A 5,165-nucleotide genomic window follows, 5' to 3' on the forward strand; every position below is an offset into this window, starting at 1 on the left:
GGGAGTACCATATCCTTCCCCGTCCCCATCCCCGGTTTGAGACAAACGGGGATCCTCGTCCCCGTCCCCATCCCTGATTTAGCGGAGAATCTCCATCCCCGACCGGGGCGGGTGGACCGGGTTCCCCGACGGGTCGGGGGCCATTCCCATGCCTACTAATAAGCTTTCAATAATTGCATTAAAGTCCTTGGAGTATTCAAAATCTTGTTTTTAGCCACAACTTTAATTACTTAAAAAGTTTTTGGAATTACAATTTGGTCCCAAAACTTTAACAAATCATATTTTTGCCACTTCTTTTAGAAGTTTTTTACCATTAAGTCATTCTTTGCCTGTAGAAATAATGTTCGACACCTTTTAGGCACCAAAAGCTATATATGTTATATATGGGTGTTTAAATACTGCACAATTTACATAAAACGTCTATATTGTAGTCCTTAAATTGTGTAATTTATAACTTTCACGATACAATTTGCAGTTTGTATTTTTATATTGCACTATAAGGTTTGATTTACAGTTTTGAATTACTTAAAATGCGGTTCAAATCGCACCCCATATTATTTTGTTATATTCATTAATTTTCATATATGTTATATTTTTATTAATTTTAAAATATTTATTATGAATAACCAAATTACTTATAACCTAGTAACTAATAAATATCTACCCAACTCAAGTATGGCATACATTTACAAACTTCCGTGAGAAGTGGTTAATGAGGCTTTTTTAATTAAGGGGTTATTTGTTATTGACTTAGGGGGTGTTTGGGAAAACTTATCTGAAACAATTTATGTTTTCTACAAAAATGTTTATCAACTTATTATAAGTTAGAATAGTTTAACTTCTTCAAAAACTTTTTATTACCGATTTGAAACCGGTATAAGTTGTTTATCCAAATACTCAAAAATATTTATTACCGGTGTCGCATCAGAATAAGTCAATTTGTTTTTATAAGCAATCCCAAGCACCCTTTGACGAGCCTAGTGACTTAAATAGTTTATTAAGTAAGCTATAGAGTGGTGTTTTCGGATTACATCTTATGGTTGATGTTCAGCTTCTGATCCTCCGTTCTTTAGCTTTAGCTCCCGTTCAGATCTACTTCAGTGACTTTCTTTTTGGCGAATATCAAATCTTATTCTTCTCCTGACTATTCCATGTAACCGGAAATATGGTCTCACTTGTTTAGATCCAATCCTCGGTGCTCTGATCTTGGTTTCCTTGAGAAGAATGTGGTCACTGGTGAATGATACACATGAAGTGGACGACGATTTCTTCTTGATGGTTTTAAGATATTTGATGATTAGGGTTCTTCTCATGTCTTGCATTTTAGTTTTTTTAAATTAATTTCTTACTATCTGATTTGATAGTCAATCTTGAATATATATTTTCAATAGCAATATTGTTCTTATTGTATCTGGGTTTCATTAGTAATAGTGGTGCTTACTTTTGGTTTACTATATCCAAAGCACATAAGGTGTTTGATAAAATGTTTGAAAGAAATGTGGGTTTTTTCTTGAAACCATTAAAGTTGCATTTTAGTTATGACAAGGAAATGGCAATTTAAGAATTCATTGTTATTGTTAGGTTGATCAAATTTAATGTTCGTTGATCAATTTCATTAACAAACTTTAAGAGGAAAAATAAATAAAACCAAACAGTTAGGGATAACATGGTCATTTTTATCTGTTAAACGGTTTATGCAGCACAACAAACAAATAATAATTCAGCTTAATCCATACATAATTTAATAAAGATTCAACCAAGGAAAACGATTATTTATAAAAAAACTCCTACCTCATTTATCATTAAGCGGTCATTTAAGGGCATTAGTTGGTGATCATATTCAGGCCGGCTTAACCCATGTCGGTAAGGTCTCATAATGATTTAAGGTTGTTTTAAAGATGTGCTTAATGGATTATTTATGATCATTAATGATTTGCAGTAATCCAAAATTGTTTCTATGGACCATAAACAAGCCAACAAGTCACAACTAAAAGTCAATGTTTATAAAAATATTTGAAATCCATCCTAATGGTAATGGCTGATGAATGTGACCGACTTTGAGGAGACTATATGCAAACAAGACAAGGTGCACAAATGAGATCATGCCACGTGGTCACCTAAATCCACGGGTCAAAATGGACACATACTACCACACATTACAAAAATGGCATACTAACTTCACATAAATAACCAACCAAGCCCAACTTTACTAGTCATGGCTAAGTTAACCAAGGTTTCTACTACTAACACAACCCGAAAGGGTAACGGTTGGTGGGGTTCGGGTCTCGTGTTTTTTTCGTTCGTTGTTGTTTCAATAATGCTACTCGTTGTTATGCTCAATAAGTCTAAGACAGTGACGTATCAGATGTACAAGTTCAGTAAAACAATATTTTTGACAGACAGAAAGAATACAAGGAGTCTTTCTAGTTTAGAAAAAATTGGGTTGGATGAGCTGATTGGAGCAGAGGACATCGCTTACGATTCCAATTCTGGTGTGGTCTACAAAGGTTGTGAAGATGGGTGGATCAAGCGAGTCATGCTAAATTATTCGGTGGTCGAGAATTGGGTTCACACCGGAGGTCGGCCTATCGGAATCGCAATTGATGATTTCGGTGATGTTTATGTTGCCGACGCTTTTAAGGTCGGTTGGTTATTGGTGTTAAATTGAGGTCAGCTAATTAAATTGCCTTAAATCAGTTTTTAACTAGAAGAATAACATTTTAAAAAGTTAACTCAACAATTTTCAAAAGATTTATCCGTCAACAAGTCTTATTCCATCCAACAATGGAATCACTTTCAAACGCATACAAATTTCTATTTCTCACGCATAGCACGACAAACCCATTTGCATTTACATCCTTCCCAACATCTATCTTCCCGTCACCAGTTTGGTGATAAATTTCTTATTCATCTTAACTTCGTTTTATGTGTGTAATATATTATTACGAAGCTTATAATAAGGACTATGCAAACCCGTAAATATCTTTCTATTCCAATAATGAATTCGCTTTTATTCTTGGGTCCAAATTAGGCATAAACCCCAATTTTTCCACCGGTAAGCGTATGTTGCTACATCCATGAAATAATTTATGTCGCTATGATTTGCTTGCAGGGTTTGTTGAAGGTAAGTGTCGATGGTGAGCTGGAGTTACTCGCAGACGAGGCCGAAGGCGTGAAGTTTGGGTTAATTGATGGTATAGTTGTTGCAAAAAATGGTATGGTGTATTTCACTGATGTAGCCTATAAGTATGGTTTGCATCAATGGTTTCACGACTTTCTAGAGGGTAGACCTCATGGTCGATTACTAAGCTATGATCCATCAACGAAACAAACGTACGTGATTCTCCGGGACTATTACTTTGCTAATGGGGTCGAACTCTCATTAAACCAAGACTTTGTTATCTTTTGTGAGACCTTCATGTATGATTATCATTTTAATCTCGTTTCCATTCAGTTGTACTATATACACGATGGCGTTTCAATAACCTTCAAATCAACTGAAAGTACTATGAATCAGTAATCGATGTGTGAGGGATTTTGACGTTTTTTCTTGACCATATTTATTAAGTTTAGCTTGTTATTGCAGGAGAAAGTGTTCGAGATATTATTTACAAGGAGAAAAAAAGGGATCGATCGATGTTTTTGTAGACAACTTACTCGGTGTACCTGACAACATACGGTATGATGGAGATGGGCATTACTGGCTGGCAATACCATGGGTAATCTGGTTCCAGTGTAATAAATATCCATCTCAAATTCTTATTTCATAAATAACATGTATAATTTTGTATGTGCGTGTAGGACGATCCATTTTCACTAAAATTTATTCAAACATATCCATTCATACGCAAGATTCTTGCATTTACGATTAAGTACCTACACAAAATGCCCGATTCATGAACTATGGTCGAGTTATCGCTTTGGATTTGGAAGGAAACCCGATTGGGGGGTATTATGATAACGCTTGGATATATACAACATCAGGGGTCAAGATCCGGGAGCACTTGAACATGGGTTCCTTCACAAGATCGTATATTTTACGCCTTAATCTTACTCAAAATCCTCTTGCTATTGCAACCTCGTGAATTACATTCGAGTTCTTTTGCTTTCTTGTTTGTAGGCTATCAAAATCATTATACGAGCACCGTTCATGGTTCGATTTGGTATGGAATTAGTTCTAAACCGATTCAAACAAGTATTATAAGGTTTTTTATTATTATATTCGTACATCGAGTATTTGTATCCATAAATAATCATACTTTTATTTGGTTTTATTGTAATCTTTAATAACTAAATAGTTTATTTTGGTGAATTCTATTCATTATTGAATATCTCCTAGTAGGGCATGTGAATGAGGTAAGGGTGAGAAATAAGTGGTATCTGAGTGAGTGAGGAGGGGACAGAATAACAATCCCACTTTCTGTACAATTTATTGTTACGTCACCAAAAAGTCTTAACATGACATCACTATTCAGTTTACAATTCATTAGATTTATCAAACTCATAATTTCTTACACCATCAACAATGAAAAGTTCATAAAAAGTAAAAATTTTACATCTCCAACCTAATACTATAACACTAAAACAGAGGCTTTTAATCTCTTCTCATCCAATCACTATAACACGAAAATATACAGAGGTTATCAAATTTGGCCTCCAAAATATTTGGAGGTCAAAATCTTAACCTCTATATTTAAGGTGTTTTTAGACTCTTTTATATATACTAGAAGGGTACTCGCGCAATGCAGCGATATACATCTTGATTTTAATATTTCATTTTATTCTTTATCTCAATCGATGTTATAATATGGTCTTATGCGATTTTGAAAAAACGATGATGTTTTTATTTTTGAATAAAATATAAATTTGAAGATATCATAAAAATTTGACAAAAATATATCGATATTAATATCAAATTAACTATTTAAAATCCATCATTTTTTTGTGTAATTTTTTAATTCAATTTTTTTAATTATAAGTTAATTTACGTTCAATTTATATTTGGTTTAATAATATGATTTTCTTATAAATATTATAATTAAGTATTCTGTTAGAATTCAATGATTATCTTAATTATATTTTAGATTTTTTATATTTAAAATGAGATGTTTATCTTGTATTTGATTATGTTTATCTGCAGTTAGTTACACGAATTCGGATATGGA

The 5,165-nt window shown here is 33.3% G+C and overlaps 1 pseudogene; it reads left to right on the top strand.

Annotated features, from left to right (window-relative positions):
* The first annotated feature begins 2,215 nt into the window (after positions 1-2,215).
* On the top strand, positions 2,216-4,085 carry LOC112515172 (annotated as a pseudogene).
* Positions 4,086-5,165: the final 1,080 nt, after the last annotated feature.

This window comes from Cynara cardunculus, assembly GCF_001531365.2.
Source record: "Cynara cardunculus var. scolymus isolate 2C chromosome LG 7, CcrdV1, whole genome shotgun sequence".
Classification (NCBI taxonomy): Eukaryota; Viridiplantae; Streptophyta; class Magnoliopsida; order Asterales; family Asteraceae; genus Cynara; species Cynara cardunculus.